The sequence below is a fragment of the Monodon monoceros genome, unplaced genomic scaffold, assembly GCF_005190385.1.
Source record: "Monodon monoceros isolate NGI ecotype Baffin Bay Population unplaced genomic scaffold, NGI_Narwhal_1 Super_Scaffold_11, whole genome shotgun sequence".
NCBI classification, from domain to species: Eukaryota; Metazoa; Chordata; class Mammalia; order Artiodactyla; family Monodontidae; genus Monodon; species Monodon monoceros.
Window position 1 is genome coordinate 9,475,492 of NW_021703767.1, and position 21,985 is coordinate 9,497,476.

The following is a 21,985-nucleotide window of genomic DNA, read 5'->3' on the forward strand; positions in this document are numbered from 1 at the left end:
ACTACATTTTCCTTGGTGGAAAGTGCATTAGGTAATGACATTTTTCCTATGCACTCATCAACAACACTGTCTCTGTCCAAGACATGGCTGTAAGTTTGCTCATGTTCTGTCTGTGGGGCATGGTCACACCTCTCCCAGTCACCTCATTTTGATTTTAAGCTACTGAAACTACTCTTTGTGTTGCTGGGTGACTATTAACCATATTTGACAAAAAGAATGTTTTCCATGTTCTGGTAAGGAAATCCTCTGTTAAGATAAACAGCCCTTTCCCTCCCCTCCTCCAATTCGGGCCTTGCCAGAAAGGTCTAAATAGGTTCTCTGTAGTCATTTTCTTTTCAATACTTCACACTGGAGTTCAGTAAGAAACTCCAAGCCAGAAAACTTAACTTTTGCTGAAAGACCACAGAACCCAAGGACTAAAGAGCTATTTTAGGTTTGGGTGTCCTGCCCCAAGCCTCTTTTAGACATTTTGTATCCAGGTAAATGTCCTTTCTCTCTCCCCTCCTTTTCTATCATTTCTTATGAAATTAATAAACATGCTTACTTCTTGGATTTTTGTGAATATGATTTTCTACCAAAACGTTTACTTCTTCCATTTTTCTATCCTAAACTACTTCATGAAGTATTGGGTTTACCAATGAGCTGAAATCTACATTTAATCCTTTATGATGATACTTAATCCTGAACGATGTTTGGAGACCACTGACTGAGGTAGAGCTTTTTGTTACAGCGAATAGATGTTGTTGCCCCTGGGTGGGGGTAGAGCTGCCCCATGTTGCTGCTGGTAGATGGGCTGTAACTCCATATACTGGTGGTGCTTCAACTAACATGAAAACTAGTTCAGGACTCATTGATACATATATGAGCTACCATTCTCATTCAATTTTTTCCCCTCCCTTCACCGTTTCCACATTTTGTGACTTCTTTTCTTCTTCACAATGGCCATTGATGTTAATTTTTTTCTTTGAGGCATACCTGTATAACAATTGAGGGGGTGGTGAGGTGGGGGTGTGTGATGGGAGTAGGGTGCAGACAGTGTTTTGCCTCAAGGTCCACACATTTGAAGAGTGGTCCTTCCCTCCGATTCTTGCCTTCTGGAGAGGACTGAATTCTCTGTTGCCCTAGCTGTGTTCACAGTGAGTTCTATAGTTGAAATTTGACTTAGAAGCTAAGGGTGGCTGCAGGAAGTTGCCTGAGCTCCATCAGGAAGTGAGTTTCACTTCCGGGTCAGGAGTATCATGAAGCCTTAGGGCCCTGTAGCGTTTCCCTTTATGACTCTGCACATCTTGGGGGTGGAGCGTGGGGGCTCTAGCAACCTGAATTGGCTCTCTTTCCTGATTTCATAGTATTTGTTGTAACCCATTTTGTGTTTCCCTAAGGCCCAGGAAGGCATGGAATTCTGAGTTATTGTCCTGACGGCCCACGGACACACCGTGACAATGTGGGTGACAATAAGAGGAAACTCAGCAGTTGAAAACTGCTTTGAGTTTTCCTTGACAATAAACACCAAGGGAATGGGGTGCATTATGTTAAGACTGGAGGAGGAGGGAAGTAGCCCTATTAACTCTCCCCGCATCACATAGTCATTCTTTCATTTAATGAATGTGACTGAGGACTTTCTCTGTAACAGGGGCTGTGCTGGGTGGAAGAATTGGCTTCAAGCCTGGAGGCATCTTCCTTCTACATGGTCTTCACAACAGCTCAATTTATATGTGTGTGTGTGTCTGTGTGTGTGTGTACACACATGCTCACATACATATGCGCACCTAATCTATTACCATTGTCATAATTACTTGCATCTCTCTTCTACATCCCCAACACCTTCCTTTTAGGCCATTATCACATTATACTTAGTACTAACCTAGAATGTTTAAATACATTTCTAGTAGCCACCGCTCCCTTTCCCCATCACTCTCCCTTTACCAATTGCATCAGTTTAATCTTTCATTAAGACAGTAATGTATGCTTGGAAGATCATGGGAATGAGAGCAGTGAGAAGTGTTAGGACCCTGTGGTTATGATCTCTGCTCTGTCTCAGTTACTTTACCTATAAAATATAAGATTAACAGGGTGGGAGGATTAGATGACCTTTAATTTCCCTTCCTGTACTGAATTTCATGACTCAACACTGAAACTTCCCCCCACGACTTTCAACAGCCTACTATTGTCTGGAGGACATGATGCAAACCCCTTTGTTGACTATTCACCACCCTTTCAGTAGGGCCCAGATCCGTTGCATAGCCCAGCCACCTCCTGTACATGGGGCCTCCTGGACAGCCAGGTTCACTGGTCTACTGGCTTTTCCCCATTTTCCTTCCTCTCTCTATTTGCTCATGAGTTTTTCTATTTACAGTGCCACACATGCGCCTGGACCTTATCCATCTTTCCAAGGCTGTGTCCTCTAGGAAGCCTTCTCTCTTTTTATTCAATTGACTGAACTGTCCTTTCTCTGAAATCCCATCTTGCAGAGACTGAATCTTTCATGTGGCATACATACAAACACACATGCATACACATACATACATGTATGTATGTATATGCATGTATATATCCATATCTCTATATTTTTATTATAAATTTTATCCCCATGCCTTTTTTTTTTTTTTTTTTTTGTGGTACGCGGGCCTCTCACTGTTGCAGCCTCTCCCGTTGCGGAGCACAGGCTCCAGATGCACAGGCTCAGCGGCCATGGCTCACGGGCCCAGCCGCTCCGCAGCACATGGGATCTTCCCAGACCGGGGCACGAACCCGTGTCCCCTGCATCGGCAGGGGGACTCACAACCACTGCGCCACCAGGGAACCCCCCCCATGCCATTTTTATATCTAGAGTGTATAACATGTAAAATAGTTCAAAAATGGGTATTCACCATCTCTTCCTTGCTTAGAAAAATTGCTGGAAGAATTCTGTGTGTTCCAGGTCAGCACACAAAGCTTTTTTGTACAGAATGTGAGTGTTGGGAGAGGGAAAAGGTCTTTATTGAATTATTTTAGAAAGTTATGTATGGAAGATAATACAATTGATCGAGAAGATTGGAAGGCTTATTTTCCCACTGTAAAATGTAAGCTCCATGAGATCAGGAATTTTGCTTGACTTGTTTTCCAGTTTATCCTTGTTCTTGAAATGCTTGGCACACATACTTGTTGAAAGAATGAATGACAATGGACCATACTGGCTAGCCTGGGATGGTGGTAGCAGGGAGAGGTTCTGGAAGTTTGGACAGAAGTGGGAGATACTGCTGTGCATGGGAGCTTTTAAGAAAGATGTGAAAACAAGATTTCAGATTTTGCTGTGAGCTGTGAACAAATCCTTCATTGGCTTTTTTGTTTTAGTAGTAAAGATTTAAAAGATCTTGATAAAGATTTCTTAAAGGTTGCATTGAATTTCACTGAATGGGGTCGTATCCTGTAATCCCTTGCAAGGCTGCCATGCATATATTAAGTTCTGTCTGTTTGTTTGATAAATGGATCATCTTCCATTCTTCCCTGAGGTAGAGTGTGCTATGTGGAACATGGCTTACTTTGCATGTGGTGCCAGGTTCCATATGGCCGTAGATGGATTTCGCTGGGCAGCAGCCTTGAGTGTGTTTGTAGTCGATTAAAGGGAGGCTAAAGGGGGAGTTTCTATGAATGTGTACACAGTAACTGTGAGTAATGAAAACCCAACTTAGACTAGCTTAGGCCAAAAGGAAAAAAAATTGTTACATGGTTGTTGAGATGTCTTATGGTACCAAAGATAAGAACTGGGTGGGGTCTCAGGAGTGACCTTCAGAGATTATCTTTTCCTTTTCCACCTGGGTTTGCCACCCTTTCTCTCCATCCCTCCCTGGACTGGATTTTATTCTCTTGGCTTCTTTGATGCACACAGTGGGAAATAGGAGAAAGTGGTCTCTCTTTCTCAGCTTTAAATTTCCCAGGGTACCATTCCAATTGGCTTGAAAGTTGACCACCGAAGGGCATCATCTTCATAGTTCCTTCTCCAGCAGCCACGTGGTTGGAGTGGGGGAAGGGAGGAGAGTTCCCAGAAAGGAGGTGCAGGTCCCCACAGGAAGGGGTGTGAGATGAGTGAACAGAACAGGAAGGGTTCACTTTCACTGCTATGGCAGAAACACTTTACCTTGTAGGCTCAGCCATGGGAAGTCAGTGGGGCCATCTCCTAGAGGAATGAGTTAATTCCAAGGTGCTGTGGCTCAATGGCTATTTCGGATACTTTCAGTCACTCGTTCTATTGTGTCCAGTCACTGAGTTCTGTTGGAATAAGTGAATCCCAGAAAGTTCAGTCCACACCTTGTGGGGGACCCTAGGAACCAAGAGAATCTCACCCAATAAAAACTTAGTGGTCTGCAATTTGTAAAAAAAAATGAGAAGGTGCATAACAGTGAAGGTGATTTTTTTCTTGTGTCAAGTCAAGGAATCAGAATTTAAGAGGTCCAAAATATTGTTTATAATAAAGTAACTATTTCAATGTAACAAATGACCAGATGTACACACAAAGGACTACTCTCTAGATGAAGGAGAAATGTTGTCTTTTGTCCCTTATTCGTTCATACATTCATTCGTTTTGCAAACTTTTGTCGAGTACCGGCCACTGTAGGTTTCGGGGGTCCAGTGGTGGATAAGACAATTGTAGGCTCTGCCCTCCAGGAGCTTATAGTTCAGTGGGGAGTAGAGATACTGAGAAAGTGCCAGGTGTGATGCATACTTTGAACAAGAAAATAGAGGGAGCGTGGGAGCCTCTAACGCGATCAGATGGAGGAGTTCTTGTCAGACATCTTGGGGAAGATGGTCTTTAATTTGAAGGTTGCATTTGGGGATTGGAGGCAGCAGATAAAGCAGAGTAAGGTTCCAGGGAGTGGGGATGCTGTGTTCCAGCCTCAAAGGATGCGTGTAGCCCCTTTGAGAGTTGAAAAAAGTTCAGTTGGTGGCAGTGGGGAGAGGAAGGGAGGGAGGGTGGGTGGGATCGAGGCTGTGTGTAAGGATTTGGGCTTTGTCCGAAAGGAACTGGGAAACTGTTGAAGAAAGCTGTATTATGTGAATACTATGAATACTGGGATATTAGTTCTCTATGGCTGCTGTAATAGATTGCCACACACTTGGTGGATTAAACAACACAGTTCTAGATGTTAGAAGTCCAAATTGGGTCTCACTGGACTAAAATCAAGGTGTTGGTGAGCTGTGTTCCCTCAGCTATAAGGAAGAATCCTTTTTCTTGCCGTTTTCAGCTTTTAGAGGCTGCCTGCATTCCTTAGCTTGTGTGCCCCTTTCACTAGGATGTGGACATTTTTGGGGGCCACGTTTCTTCCGACCACAGACATAAAGCCTGGAGGTGACACGATCTGATTGGTCTACACTCTGTGAGGACAGGAACCACGGCTCTTTTGCTCACGGCTGTATACCCTTGGCTTGATCGGCACTGTGCCTGGCACATAATAAATACTTCGCAGATTATTTGCTGAATCAATGAGGAAAAAGATATTTAATAACTTCTGGCTGCAGAGAGAAGAGTGGGTTGAATTGGGGCAAGAGTGGGTGCAGAGAATCCAGTTAGAAAGTTATTGTTGAAAAAAGATCAAAGTTGCCTGGACAAGGTGGTATCAGTGATTGGATTTGAGAGGCATTTAGAAGACACTCAACAAGACTTGGAGGTCGATTATATATGAGGCTGGGTGATGCTCAGATGTTTAGCTTGGGCATGGAGGAAGGTGCTCATGCCTTTAACCAACACAGGGAACCTGGAGGACAAGCAGGATCTCATGAGCTGTTGAGCACAGATCGGTATGGAGGGAGTTTGACTACCTGAGGTTGAGATAACTGTGTCCATCCCTAGCAGGCAGAGGCATATATGAGTCTGTGGCTTAGCAGAGAGGTGGAAGCTGGAGTTTAAGATCCGGAAGTCATCCCAGCATCTCAGTAGTTGTTCGTGGAAGTCATGGACTTAGATGTTGTCACGTAGAGGAAAATGGTAGATGGGGAAGGGAAGAGAGCCCAGACTAAGTCCCAAAACACCATTTCACAAAATCTGTTTCTCATTCCAATATCACTGCTCTATGTGGTTGAGACTCAGTCTTGGGAAAGGATTATTGTTTGTGTTAAGTGTTTCCCCTCTTGAGCTGTTTTTTTTTTAAGTAATTAATTAATTTATTTTAACGTCTTTATTGGAGTATAATTGCTTACAATGTTGTGTTAGTTTCTGCTGTATAACAAAGTGAATCAGCTATACATATACATATATCCCCATATCTCCTCCCTCTTGCGTCTCCCTCCCACCCTCCTTATCCCACCCCTCTAGGTGGTCACAAAGCACCGAGCTGATCTCCCTGTGCTATGGTGGCTTCCCAGTAGCTATCGATTTTACATTTGGTAGTGTATATATGTCCTTGCTGCTCTCTCACTTTGTCCCAGCTTCCCTTTCCCCTTCCCTGTGTCCTCAAGTCCATTCTCTAGTAGGTCTGCATCTTTATTCCCGTCCTGCCCCTAGGTTCTTCAGAACCTTTTTTTTTTTTTTTAGATTCCATATATATGTGTTAGCATATGGTATTTGTTTTTCTCTTTCTGACTTACTTCACTCTGTATGACAGACTCTAGGTCCATCCACCTCACTACAAATAACTCAATTTTGTTTCTTTTTATGGCTGAGTAATATTCCATTGTATATATGTGCCACATCTTCTTTATCCATTCATCTGTCAATGGACACTTAGGTTGCTTCCATGTGCTGGCTATTGTAAATAGAGCTGCAATGAACATTGTGGTACATAACTCTGTTTCAATTATGGTTTTCTCAGGATATATGCCCAGTAGTGAGATTGCTGGGTCGTATGGTAGTTCTATTTTTAGTTATTTAAGGAACGTCCATACTGTTCTCCATAGTGGCTGTATCAATTTACATTCCTACCAATAGCGCAAGAAGGTTCCCTTTTCTCCACACCCTCTCCAGCATTTACTGTTTGTCGAGTTTTTGATGATGACCATTCTGACTGGTGTGAGGTGATACCTCATTGTAGTTTTGATTTGCATTTCTCTAATGATTAGTGATGTTGAGCATCCTTTCATGTGTTTGTTGGCAATCTGTATATCTGCTTTGGAGAAATGTCTATTTAGGTCTTCTGCCCATTTTTGGATTGGGTTGTTTGTTTTTTTGATATAGAGTTGCATGAGCTGCTTGTAAATTTTGGAGATTAATCCTTTGTAAGTTGCTTCATTTGCAAATATTTTCTCCCATTCTGAGGGTTGTCTTTTCGTCTTGTTTATGGTTTCCTTTGCTGTGCAAAAGCTTTTAAGTTTCATTAGGTCCCACTTGTTTATTTTTGTTTGTATTTCCATTTCTCTAGGAGGTAGGTCAAAAAGGATCTTGCTGTGACTTATGTCATAGAATATTCTGCCTATGTTTTCCTCTAAGAGTTTTATAGTGTCTGGCCTTACATTTAGGTCTTTAATCCATTTTGAGTTTATTTTTGTGTATGGTGTTAGGGAGTGTTCTAATTTCATTCTTTTACATGTAGCTGTCCAGTTTTCCCAGCACCACTTATTGAAGAGGCTGTCTTTTCTCCATTGTATATTCTTGCCTCCTTTATCAAAAATAAGGTGACCATATGTGCATGAGTTTATCTCTGGGCTTTCTATCCTGTTCCATTGATCTATATTTCTGTATTTGTGCCAGTACCATACTGTCTTGATTACTGTAGCTTTGTAGTATAGTCTGAAGTCAGGGAACCTGATTCCTCCAGCTCCGTTTTTCCTTGGGCTGTTTTTATGAACATTTCTTATTAGGATGAACCCTGGGGTGTTGGCATGGAATATGGAAATCACATAGTTTTAGAAAACCCACTTAGTGATTGCTTGCACTGAAGTCCTTTGTAAGAGATTTGGAATTGGGGTTTAGTTATGTGTGTACTTATCAACTTTGAATGGAGGGTATGGTAGGTGCCTCAAAAGGCAGTAAAGTCTAAACAGGTATTTTCAGGGTTGGAGGACTGTATCCATCCTCACTTTCTTTCCTTGTTTACCTGCTTACCATGAATGATTGAACTGAGCTAGAAACCAGGGTCTGTGTATCCTGAGAGCCCAGGTCAAGAAAGACTATTGGCCCTTAAAGTAACAGTTTTGAAGGATGGAAAGGGCCAGGAAATTACCAGAATTCCAATACTTTACGCTGGGAAACTGGCTGAAGACTGGTTACCAAATCTAAATGGAAAAAATAAGATAGGATGTTCAGGGAACTTGCACTGAAGAGCATAGTTTGGAGTGGACAACCTTAGAATATATGTTCCTGGAGTTTTAAAGATTGAGAGAGGCTCAGGATACATCAAGTTTTTTGAGACCCTAAGTGTAAAAAACAAAACAAAACAAAAACAACAACAACAAGGGGAAGAAAGGTCAAAACAGCATTGCAAATATGCCAGAATACCCAACTTGACATTTTAACAAACAAATTCTTTATAACCCAAACACAAAGCCCACAATGCTGTATGTTTGTGTTAGGCACAAGATATTTATAAGTTTTATAAAAACTAATTCACTGTGTACCACAGGGGGGTGGCCTGATAATGCAACATGAGATCAAAGTTGTGTGATGAATGTCATCATCTTTCAACCTTGTGTGTCATCTCTATATGTCATATATGTATCTTGAAAGTCCAAATTTGAGACCCTGTGGTTGTGAGGCCAAGGTCAAATGCCCCTTTGGTGATAGGGCTTTGTACATCTTATCCATTATTTAAAACCCAACTAAAGTGTTCTTCCCGTCTCTTCAATGTTAATCAGGAGTCAATAAATGACAGGGAATGAGCTATACTAGGCACTGGAGGCACAAAGATGGATGGGATACAGCTCACTGCTGGAAGAGCTCACACGGCTGAGGACGCAGCCATAGCAGCAGCTAAAGCCAGTGCCGGGGGATCTTCCTCGCTCCTGCCATTTTTCCTTGAGTCTGAAGACTTGAAGATGATCTCATCTCCTCTGGCTCCTCTTGCATTTAAATTCTCTACCACTTTTTGAACAAACCCTATACATATTGTATTGCTATGAAAATTGATTGCACTTTGTTATAAATATTTACATATTATAAATTGTAAATCAACTATACTTCAATTTTTAAAAAATGCTTAAATTTACATTTAATTGCTTATAATATTGTGTCTTCACTGCAGTTGGGTGTGGTAACCAGAGAAAGTTCAGGACAACAGGACACAAAGAGAGCCATTCCTTCAACTTCTGGGTTGTGCTCTTCAACAGAAGCTTCTAGTTAGCTGTGATAGCTATTATTATCTCTACTTCTAGCACTCTGGGAGAAAAACTTTCACCTCTCCCTGACTCAGGCTGAGTGCCTGTATATACATTATCAAATCACTTATCTCACTCTTGTAAGAAGCTTCTTTATCTGCCAGGCTCACTCAGGAGCTCATTGAGCCCTCATATTTTCCTCTCTAGCACTGAGTAGCAGTCGGTGTTCCTGCCACGTTAGATGTTTGCTAAACAGATTAAGGAATTAAAGAACACCTTGTACTACATCAGGTTTCCCATGTGGATTAGGGTCAACTTACAAAATGATGCAAGGATCCCAGAAAGCACTAAAATAGTTGATAGCAATTGATTGTATTTCAACAATTACACCCCACTCCCCTTTTCCCACCCGCCCTATAAACATTAGCAAATGCACCCATGACTTCATGTTTCCATAAAAGGCCCAAATATGTAGCCAACGTTGGCAACCTTTTATTTTCAGTAAATATTTTTTGTGCTTTACTGCATGATTTGGCCAGTGGTTGATAGCCAGTTTCAGAGAATTTGGTAGCTGCTTTATAGGAAGGCGGATCATCTATGTTCCTTTAAATAAAGCTGGTTGCTTTGTGACTGGAGAAGGGACCTTGCCTTGTGGAACTGTCCAGACAATGAATTCACATTTTGGAGCATCTCTGGTTAATGTGAGATCACTGAGCCACGCTAGACACTGCCAGTGGCCATCAGTGCCGTCATCTGATTTCTGAACAACTCTGATTTCCCCTGACTTGGGAACCCCAGGCTAGTTTCACTCGGGCTCTGAAAACTGTCTCAGAATATCCTCCATCAATTGCTATTTGTATGGTGGGACATAAACAGCAAGGCAGGGTGGAGAAAACAAACAAGTTTATTGCACTTAAGTGTTACGGGAGCAGCGGTCACTAGTCGGGGGGGAAATACATTTTATTTTCCTTTCTTCATGTGCTTTTCTATAAACAGCAAAATATGCTGAACCAATTTTTCAAACAAAGTTGTAAAATCAGAAAATACAACGACCTTTAACAGTTGGTAGCATGAATTATCCGGGGCCACAAAGAAGTTTTTAACTCTTGAAACATGTTGGCAACGTGACAAATGAGGTTTTTTTCCCCCTTTCAGACCATTAAAAATAGCTTTTATAAACTCTTAACTCCCTCTGATGGGGAGCTCACCATTAATCACCTTTATGACATCTTATATTTAGGCCATGGATAAATCCATGGGTCCTAATCAACCACTTTCCTGAGGAAATTGGCCAAATCCCCACTGGAGGGGGAGATGAATCACAACAGCCGTGCTATTCAGACAAATCTCTTTTCAAGTGCCCTTAAAGCTTTTTTTCATACACCAGCGAAGAGAGCCACACAGGAAACAATAATAGTTTAATCTTTTGAAAAATTTCCTTCCTGCATTGCAGTGCTTTCAGACAGGTAGTCAGAGCCAGCCAAAGAAAATTAGCAGCCGCCCCTGCCAAGAGCAGGCTGCTACTTGAGGCTCTGAGCTCCCTGGCCCCTTCCTCCTCTTCACACCCCCAACCCCTGTCGTCTCCAGGTCTCCAGCCTGAAAGGGAGTCTTCTTCTGCCCCGTGGTGGCCCTCACTGACATTGGAAGAGCCCTTGGTGACTCAGTGTGTGTCTAGGCGTTTTTAAAGCATCTCTGCCCTTCTCCTCCCAGAGTTTGCACTAGGTTCTGGTTGGGAGGACATGTGTCATCTGGAGAAGCACATTGGGTTCTCAGGAAAATGCAATTTTTCACAAGATGGAGGGAGTCGTGGTAAATGTGTGTCTGCCTTTTGCTCGTGGAATTTTGCCAAATCTGAGCGAGTTCTGAGACTTGTGGGTTGGAAAAGACTTAGTTTCTGTAAGTTAACTTGCTTCACCCTCTGCCACCAGTGTGGGACATGAACCTTTAATAATGTCCAACAATTCGTTGCAGGCTTTGCTCGGGCTGTCGTAGACACTTTTCCTTAGGGATTTGGTCACAGTGCTTATGAAAGTCTTAAGCTGTACTTCTAATCAGCAAGTTCACTGAACTGTGGACAAAAAGAGAACCCCCCTCCCCCACTGACCCCCATAGGCCATTGACCTCTGGCTCAGGTTCTGTTGACCCATTGGCTGCCAGCGCCACCCCCCGCCCACTTGCCTCCCCTTACCCCACCATCTAAGTCTCCTGGCTCTCAATTTTGGCTTCTCACCCAACAGTCTCTTTGTCTTTTCCCTCGGCTTGGCAATTTCCTGAACGACTTTCAGGGCCCAGAATAAATTAATTGCATTTCTATCTCTCGTGTATTTCCCCCTCCCATGTTTGTGACTGTATAAAGAAAAATAATCTCTCTTTATGTAGACTATGAAATTGACTAATCTCTCAAATGAGGAGAGAGGGGGCAAAAGGATTCATTGGCCAAGTTTCCGACTGTCACAAAAGAAAGTGAACCAAATTAGTTATAAAAATAGTCCCTCAATGCCACCCATGGTGTCTAGGAATTCTCTGGATCCGTTCTCATGCATTTTCAGGACCAACAGAAAGTCCATGAAGTTGGGGTTTTCATCTCCTTTTCCTCCATTATCATGGATAACTGAAAATAAGCTTTGTAATATTTTCCTTAGAAAAGTGTCTTAGCCACTCAGGAACATTTTCTCAGCAGTCCAAGTCAGAAAATCAGCAGTCCATATCCACATCGTAGCTGAGAAGAGGCCCATGGTTCATGTTGTTGTAAAGGATTATCAACAACCAAGTGGTACCTTAAGATGTTCATCATAGTGTTATTTATAATAACAATACATTATGAAGACTTATATTTCCAGCAATAAGCCAATGTTATTATCAACCACATAACAGACATGTAACTGTGAAAATTCGTGTTTTCAAAGTACACTAATCAATGGGAATATGCTTACACTATCTAAAGGGAAAAAGGTAGAATATACTGTTTATACTATTTAATTCCAATTTAGAAAAAAGATCATTTCTGGTTAATGGAATTATAAGTGGTTTTAATTTCATTTTTACAACTTTTCATAATTTCTAAAATGTTTTTAATGCAGAAACATTGTTTTATACTGATATACAGAATCAGATACTATGTCTAATTGGCTTTGCTTGTTTTGTTTTATTTGGGAAGTTTCCTCCTTTCTGAATTTTTATTTGAAAGCTCTTAGAAGAAGAAAGGGTAAAGGGTAGGAAGAAAGAGGAGGGAAGAATGATTATTTCTGTATTTTGTCTTGAAAATTTTTGTGCTATATATTTTCAGTGAGCACTGTAGTGTTTCTTAAACACTGTATTTTCCCTGGAGTTTTGATACCAGCAGAGGATAAAGAAATTGAGATACCAACTTGTTAGGAAAAAATTATGCTGACTCACATGTTCTAAAGAGACGTTGGATTTATGATGTTACATTAAAGATGTCTTTGAGTAGTGGCATCACTGTATACATGATCTCTGATACAATAAAATTTGGCAAAGTTAAGATCTTTGAGAGATATTTTTGAGGCAACGTTAAGTTTTATCTTCTGGGCCCATGAAAGTTATGAATGTCTAGAATCTGATGTTTGATAAGAAATATCCCTACTATGCATAATTAAAAAGGGATATCTAAAGAGACTGACGGATGAAATAAAATATTCAGAATAAACAGGACATCACTGAATAGGAAGGAGGGGGCTTGTCAACCCTGGACAAGCACCTCTGTCTTTTTACCACTGCTCTTCCTGGATGCCTGTAGTCAGCTAAGCCCCGATTTGCCTGACATAAATTCATGAAAGTTTTGTGACATAACGAAGAAGGTGTGGCGGGGACCAGAGTGAGAGCCCAGTCTAAGCACTCAGAAACAATGCTGTGCCTAGGTCAAGGCCGTGTCAGTATCCTAGGGCTTTGCTTATTTCAGGCCAAAGTTCATGTGAGTCAGAGAAAGTTCTCCAGCCTCTGGCCATCACGGGACACTGCTTCTTTTGTTTAGTTGTTGAGGGAGACCCTGGCCCAGAAGACTCAGGATTGATTGCTCTTGAAAGCACAAGGAATCAAAATGTGATTTCCTGACCCCAGAAGACGTGTGTGGTTGTAGGTTCACTGTGTGGGGCAAGGTGAAGGAGGAAGTGAAGCTTGCCATGCTGGCTAGGTGGGGAGGGACAAAAATTCTTCTCTCTTCTTTGCTCCAGTCTAACTCAGGCTTCTGTGATCTTTCCGACAGCATGCCAAGTGTTCACCAAGGGACTCATTTTTCTCCTGGTCACACAGGAGACCACATTCCATGCCTCCTCATTCTCCACTGGCTAGACGTGGTCCAAGGAGGACCTCAAGGTCCAGAGGATGGTGGAATCGCCAGGAGAAAGGGGCCAGGGTCTCTGAGTCACCTTGTGGAAGGCTGCTGCTAACTGCCTGACCAGACTGTGATCAGACGAGTGGGACATAAACCTTTCTTAGATTAAGCTGCTGAGATCTAGGATTATTTGCTATAGTGGTTAGACTGTCTGACCAATACAAGGTGGTTGCCAAATCTGACTTTCCAATGGCCAGGATGCCCTCCTTGTTCTGTGCCTCAACTTCCTCATCTTTAAAATGGGAAACTCGTAGTACTTACCTCATAAGGATGTGGCAAAGTACAGAACTGTGCCTCATCCTCAGTGAAATGTCACCACTACCATGACTAGTACTACTACTATGGCAAGTACTATCAATACTATTACCTGAAGTAAGTGGTGGTTTATTTCAAGAAGGACTACCATTATGGAAGCACCCTAAATGTCCACTGATGGATGGATAAAGAAGATGTGGTATATATATAATGGAATATTACTCAGCCATAAAAAAGAATGAAATAATGCTATTTGCAGCAACACGGATGGACCTAGAGCTTATCATACTGAGTGAAGTAAGTCAGACAGAGAAAGACAAATGTCATATGATATCACTTATATGTGGAATCTAAAATAAGATACAAATGAACTTATTTATAAAACAGAAATAGACTCACAGACATAAAAAACAAACATGGTTACCAAAGGGGAAAGCAGAGGGGAGGGATGAATTGAGAATTTGGGCTTAGCAGATACACACTACTATATATAAAACAGACAAACAACAAGGACCTCCTGTATAGCATAGGGAACTATATTCAATATCTTGTAATAACCTATAATGGAAAAGAATCTGAAAAAGAATATATATGTATATATTTCTCTATCTGTCTATCTATCTAGCATCATCTATCTCTAACTGAATCACTTTGCTGTACACCTGAAACATTGTAAATCAACTATACTTCAAAAAAAAAAATAAAAGTAAAAAAGAGAAAAGAAAGGCTACCATGGATCTCATGCTTCTTGAGAGGGGAAAATAGGTTTCTTGATGCAAACCCATGTGAAGTACTAGCCAAACTATCAAAACAAACCTTAGATTAAGTCACTCAAGGATTATGCACATGGAACTGGTACATTACCTCTTGTTATGGAACTGGATGCCACCTAATGATTCACAATGGGTTTCGAGGGGAGAGATCATTTTGGGTTATGAGAAAATTGTTGAAGAGTTCATGGAGAAGCAATTAGTTATTTAATCTTTCTAGTTTATTTGGAAGTGGTGATCTCAACACACAATGAGCTTGGCCTTAGAAACTTAATTGCAGCCATAGAGGAAATTTGGCTTTTCAGTAGAGGTTTGCTTTGTGAAACTCAGGTGATGGGATTTTATTATTTATTTATTATTTACTTAACATCTTTATTGGAGTATAATTGCTTTACAATGGTGTGTTAGTTTCTGCTTTATAACAAAGTGAATCAGCTATACATATATGTATATCCCCATATCTCCTCCCTCTTGCATCTCCCCCCCCCATAGGTGATGGGATTTTGAACAAAGACAGTGTGACATCATAGTGACATCCTAACCAATCGATTAGGATAATTAGAACTGTTTCAACTGGTTAGCAGGTAAAGACTGATGTCTGAGTGCTAGGAGAGGGTAGTTGAGAAGTCTAGTGTTGTCATTACGAATGTAGGCTATGGAGTCACACCACCAGGGTTCACATTTTGCAATTTACCAGCTGTGTTACCCTGGGCAAGTTATGTAGTCTCTCTGGGCTTTTGTTTCTTCATTTGTAAATTGGAAATAATTATAATACCTCTCCTATAGGATTATGAGGAATAAATGAGTTAATACATTTGAAAAGCTTAGAATAGAATGATACTACTACTACTAATTATTATTATTATCATTATAAAACATTGTTTAGTACCTTCGTCTGGAACATAGCCATCTATTTCAAAGGTGTTAAAAGTTTAACACTGAACTTCAGTGAACTGTATTTGCCTGATTCAGTGGATATTTCAGCAGTGGAAGGAAAGTCTTCAGTGCCAAGATGATGCTGTGCACCATTTGCACCAAGATGCTTATTCTGATACTTTTTGTTTGTAGATACTTTTGCACCAACCCGAATGCTTTTGAAGGCTATTAACTGATGAGGAAGACTGGAGATAATAGAATCAGGCTGGTGGGCAGAAGCACATTTAAGTTGTTGATGCGTCTCTGAAGATGGAAAGAAGCTGTTATCTTCCCATCTTGCAGAGACGTATTTTCTAGGAAATTAATTTTTAAATTCTTTTTGCTTTTGTCTCTCCATTCTCCAAATCTTCTTCAAAACATAATTTCAAACCATAAGATATATATATATATATATATATATATATATATATATATATATACACTTAAAGTTTCTGTTTGGAAATAACTTCAAAGTTCCAGGAAAACTGCAACAAGAATATTTTCAAAGAACAACAAATATTCTTTACCTAGATTCATCTGTTGTGAACATTTTACTCCATTTGCTTTCTCATTTGTACTCTCTTCTATACGTATCCGTATACGCAGACACACAAAGTATTTTTTCTGAACATTTGTAAGTAAGTTACATATATCGTGACTTGTCATCCTTAAATACTTCAGTGTATATTTCTTAAGAACAAGAATAATTATTCTCTTCCATAACCACAGACCACTTAACAACTTTAGTAAATTTAACATCAATATCATACCTTTATTTAATATGCCATCCATATTCCAATTTTATCCAAATAATATATCCTTTATAATGTTTTTTCCTTCAATACAGCAACTAGTCCAAGGTTGCATTTAGGTGTGTGCCTGTTTAGTTTCCACAAGCCGTGTTTTAAATAAGACTGAACAGTGTTAAGCACTAGAAGGTTAGCTTTACTTTATTGCTCTTGAAAACAGAAGCAAACCACAAAAAGGAACCCTTGGCTGACCATCTTACTACCTCTGTTGGAGTTCTGGCCTTTTAAATGGTCAAAAGGCAGCAAGGTTCCATGAAGCCTGTTCTGAATCCACACAAGTCTACGTGAGAAGGGCATTCTCCTTCCGTCTTCCCATGTGAAGTGTAGCTATTAATTACACTAAGTGACAAAGATTCTCCTTGTTGCTTGATGGACACAAGGACGAATCTTTGTTACTGACTGCAAATAATAGTCTGGTGGTGATCAAGAGTCAGGCCAGGAAAACGTGCTCCAAGCCACACAATGGGCATATGGCACCTTCTTCTGCATCAACCCAAGGGGCTGCAGGGAAACAGAGTGGGTATTATTTGGTCAAGTTCCTCCTATAAAAATACAACCTCCATCCTTTTTGCTTGTTCAGTTCTGGCACTGGAACAACCCGTCTCTTTACATTAGTTCAGTTCTGTAGAGAAATGGTCATTTAGAAGGAAATACTTGGAAAATCCAGGCATGAATCCATTTTTAAAGTCACAACTGAATGATTGCTTTCTTATTGTGCTCCATGGGCCTGGAAAAATCATTCCTTTCTGTACATATTTTTCTTTTTTGCTTTGTATTTTTATTCTGCTGAAAACACACATATGTGCCAGAAATGAAAACATTTTCAAAGGGCAAGTTTCAAGGACTCCTAAAAATAGGACCTGTTGCCAAATATACATTTCCCGAATATGTAAATGACTGAAAAGGAGCACAATGAAAAGCATATGCTATTCAAATTTTCTTTAGAAAAACAAGAGCTAGAAGACTTGACTTTTAGCCCCGAAACTCTTTAAACTAGTGGTTTCCATTTAAGTTTTATCCTAAGTCTTCAGACATCATTCTTTCCATATTTGACATTTTTTAATCAAAACTGAAAAAAAGCTACTAAGAAGAATTTTTTTCTCCAAATGGGCAAATGTTATTTCATTACACCAGTCTGTGGCTTGACATGAAGTTTACAAGTAATTACCAAGGCTAAAAAAGGTAGAAAACACTCAGAACATCTGGGTCACTAGCGATTGCTTCCTAGACCCAAGGATGAATCAATGAGTTGGACAGTAAATGCAAATTTTTTGAGGTAAGAAGCTTTTAATTTCTTGCCTTCTGTGGTCTGCAATCAGGAATAACCTCAAACTCTTTCTGGAAAAAAAAAAGGCAGAGCTTAAATACATTAATTAAAATCAAAGATGTCAATGGTGAGAGGGATTTGCTTAGGATCCTGTGCCTGCTATACTTAAAGCCATGCCTTGTAATTTAGAAGATTTGTTATAAAAAATCCCACCGGTGAGTTACTACCTCAAATGCCTTGTTATTTTCTGAAAAAAATTTTTATCAACAACGAATCAACACATAATTATTATATGTCGTCTTGTCAAAGATCCCCAAACCTGAGTTGCCGTGTCCTTCCTGGGAAGGCTCTCATGGGGCTGGCATACCTCTGAGTTCTCTGGAGCTTTTCTCTCCTTCCTTCGGGGCTGTGGAGATAGTACTGGTCCACAAAATACAACTGAAGGTCTAGACCTTTTACCCTTGGAATTATCTTGCTTTCTCAGCTCTGGTTAAAATTTGCCTTCCATATCTTAATATTTCCACGATAGAGCATGGAAAAAGACACTTAGAAAAGGTTTCACCTTTGCTGTTAAAAAGTTATGACCTTTGCTCACATTTGCCAGAGAAAGTGGCTTATAGCACCATTTAACATGAATTATTAACTCCCAGATTAATAATTTATTAGAAACCTAACGGCCCTCGGTAGTGCCAGATCACACTATTGAAAGAAAAATGAAGAAAACAGCATAGCTCTAATTATAACAATTTGTTGGCCGTACTTGGAATAAGTAATGGCCTTTAGATTTTCTAAAGGATTTTTTTTTTAAAAAACCCTCTAATACCACCTGGCTGCAAAGTCAGACAAATTAATAATTCCTATAATGACTGGTGTAGATGTAGATTTTTTAAAAAATCTCTTTAACAAATACATATATATATAGCTTCCTTTGTGTCAACTTCTATTTGAAGCACTTGCACATACTAATTCATTTAATCCTTCTAACAACATCTGCATTGGACCCTGTTACTATTATCCACATGTGCCTGGAACTGTGCCCAGAGTCACAGTGAAGCCGAATCCCGCCTCTGTACCCTGACACCTAAATAAATCTCAGAGACAGAGTTTTGGGTGAAGTAGAAAAGAATAGCTTTATTGCTTTGTCAGGCGAAGGGGGCCACAGCGGGCTTATGCCCTCAAAACTGTGTTTCCCGACCTGGAGGGAGTCGTGAGGAGATTTATAGTAATTGTGCAAAGAGGGCGTGATCAGCTCATTGATATTCTTCTGACTGGTTGGTGAGCTAAGTGGGAGTCAGCGCCATCAACCATCTGGTTCCAGCCAGTCTGGGGTCTACGTGCTTGTGGGCAGCATACCATTAACTTTTCCCACCTGTTGGGGGTTTCAGTATTTGCAAAACGACTCAAAGATATTGTGTGTATCCCATGATGGGGAGCCAGGACTCAGCCCTAAGGCTGCACTATATTTTGTTTCTTTGAACTGTTCCTCCCTTGTCTCACATCCCCTCCCTTCCCTGATTAGCAACTGCTTGAACCTGCCGGTTGGAACTCAGGGAAGGTCATGGAGGCTGAATGAAGCCTATTTCCTGTAATCAAGAAATGGTGGACACAGAAAGGCTTTTGTGCCCAGGAGCCCCACAGGGTCCTGCTTGGTATCAACAGATACATGATAACTGGGTGTATTCATTTGTGTATAGGGCTACCGTGACAAAGAACCATAGCTGAGTGGCTGAAACAACAGAAGTGGATTGTCTCACAATTCTGGAGGCCAGAATTTCAAGATCAAGTCAGTTGGCTCCTTCTGAGGCTGTGAGGGAGAGTCTGATCCAGGCCTCTCTCTGAGTGTCTGGTGGTTTGCTGGCCATCTTTGGTGTTCCTGGGCTTGTAGAATCATCACCCAGATCTCTACCTTCATGTTCACCAGGCGTTTTCCCTGTATGTATGTATGTCTGTCCACATTTCTCCTTGATACCAGTCATATTGTGTTGAGGCCCACTCTAGCGACTTCACTTGTTTATCTCTGTAAAGACCCGATCTCCAAATTAGGTGACATTCTGAGGTGTTGGGGGCTTAGGACTGCAACCTAGGACTTTTGGGAGGCAGGGAGTGGGGCACAATTCAACTCATGACACTGGTAGAGCTGGGACTCAAACCCAGGCAATTTGGTATGGGTCTAAGCACTTAACACCATGCTAAGCTGCCTCCCATTATTTTTTTCTTTTGGTCTGTTTGAATACAAAAGCTCATAAAGGCAAGTTCAATTTAGAGCATCTTATTGATTGCATTCAAAAATTGTCCTTAGCATGGTGGCTCTTGTGGGCAATGTCTTCTTGAGCTCAGGCTGAGATCTGGTTAATTTAGGGGATCAGCCTTGCTTATAGCTCTAGTCCCTTTAAATTCTCTTCAAGCTCCAAGCCCACTGTGTTTTGAAATCTAAAAAGCTCTTTCTGCTCATTCTGCTTGACTCTGGAGTACATGTTTTCTTAAATCCACATTTTAAAGGCATTTTAAGAGGGAGAAGCCTAATTACTTCCTTTTTTCCTTCCAAATTCCTGTTCTTGGAGCCATGATTAGATAATAGAGCACCTCTCTACCTTGCAAGTCTATGTGACCTCATCATATCCTGAAATAGAGAGAAACCAAAAGGCCCACAACTTCTGCTTCTTTGGCCTTTCGACTTGACAAGGAGGCAAAGCTTGAAATCCCCTGCTCCTTAATGGAGGAGAGAAAAGAAAAAAGGGGGAGAAAAAAGAGAACCAGGAAACGTTAAAGAGCAGAGAAAAAAATTTTGCAAATAAAATAAAAATAGGTTTGGGATTTAGGAAATTGTGCTTTATTTCATCCTTTTCAAAGGAGAAAAGGGAGAGGTCGTACATGGCTATTCTCTGATGAAACCCTTCTTATCACTTCATTCCCCTCACCACCTAGCTCACTCTGACAGCTAGGTGAGATTCATTGTCAAGATCAGATTCCCAAGAACATATGGTACACTTGGCTCCCTACCTCAACATTTTTAGGATTTTCTCCTTTCTTTCTTTTTGTTTCTTGTCAGTGCAGACTTACTAGCATTTTAGTGCAGTTTCTGTGTCAGACCACTTGTTTTTCTTTTCTTTTGAAACAAAGGCTGTCATAAAATCATGCAGGAGGGTGCCAGGTAGATGACAGGAATTCATTCCTGTTTTGCTTGAATAAATTGCCCACCCCTGTTAGCGTGTTTACCAATTTGCTCTGTTCTGAAGGAGTCATTTCTAAATTGACTCTAAAGAGGACAAGAGGCACAGAGAAGTCATTTCAGAGGGTGGAATGCGTTCAGAGAGAAGAGAAGCAAAGGTCAGGGCTTTGTGCTCCTGCTGTGTTTTTAAAAGAGGGACATCAGACTTGTTTAGGAATTTCTGATTCAGGCATTGAAATGACTGGCCTAGAAGTTTGATCAGGCTCCTGCTTCCCTCACTCTTTCAGGAGCTTTTCTTCTTTGGGAGCCCCAACAAATGTCAGTTCATACAGAAACTAGCAGACTGGTGGAAAAGGGCCGTCATCCTTTGCTTTTCCCTGTATCCATGTTCACTGTAATATGACTTTGCAACTCTCCCATCAAGGGGTAGAGTCAGAGTCAGTTTCCCTTACCTTTGAATCTGGGCTGCCCTGTGACTTGCTTTAACAAATAGAACACAGCAGAAGTGAGGTGTGACATTTCTAAGCTTAGCACAAGAGCTCATCCATGGCTGTTCTTTCTTTGATCCCTGTCCAGATTCTCTGTGAATAAGACCAGAGTAGCCTGTTGGAGGATGAACAACCACATGGAACCAAGGTAGGATGTTTCAGCAGAGACCATCCCAAACCAGCCAGCCCCTGGCTGTCTCGGCAGCTAAGCACACATGCATGATGAGCGCAGGCAAAATCAGAGGAACCATCCAACTGAGCCCAGTCTAAATTGTTAACCTAAGGAATCATGAGCTAAATAAATGGCTGTTGTTTTAAGTCACTAAGTAAATTTAATCCAATTTTATGGTTTTTTGTTCACTTTTGTTGCCCATAACCCTTTGAGAGTCTCAATGAATATTTATGTATACAGAAAACCTAGCATTGTTGGTATCACTTCTTCTACTCATGACAGAGCGATCATTGCTCCTGGAGACTATCGTAAGTCTGTCTTTGATGTCACATTTGGGCTTCCTTCTTTGTAGTGAGAGATACAAGATGCAATATTTTTGTCCTTTACTTTGGATGGGATGTCCCAGACCCCTAAAATTTTACTGATATAGCAAGTCCTGAATCTTCATAGGGTTTGTCTCTCACCCCCTGGAGCACATGTGTCTTACTAAGGCCTCCAGTGTACTAGGTACTTCTTGTCCATCTGGCCAGACTAGAATTATGCTATAGATGTGATGTTCTGTGGGATGTC

General features: G+C 40.9%; 1 protein-coding gene across 10 annotated transcripts in view; it reads left to right on the plus strand.

Moving 5' to 3' along the window:
- SETD4 (SET domain containing 4) overlaps positions 1 to 21,985 on the plus strand; it is a 409,208-nt gene that overhangs the window by 320,984 nt on the left and 66,239 nt on the right. For 6 of the 10 annotated variants that reach the window (XM_029213928.1, XM_029213933.1, XM_029213918.1 and 3 more), the window contains one exon: positions 21,332 to 21,556. The exons of the other annotated variants lie outside the window; for them this stretch is intronic. The gene's annotated coding sequence lies outside the window, so the exon portion shown is untranslated. Of the gene's footprint in view, positions 1 to 21,331; positions 21,557 to 21,985 lie in introns of those variants that run through there. 10 annotated transcript variants of the gene reach the window in all.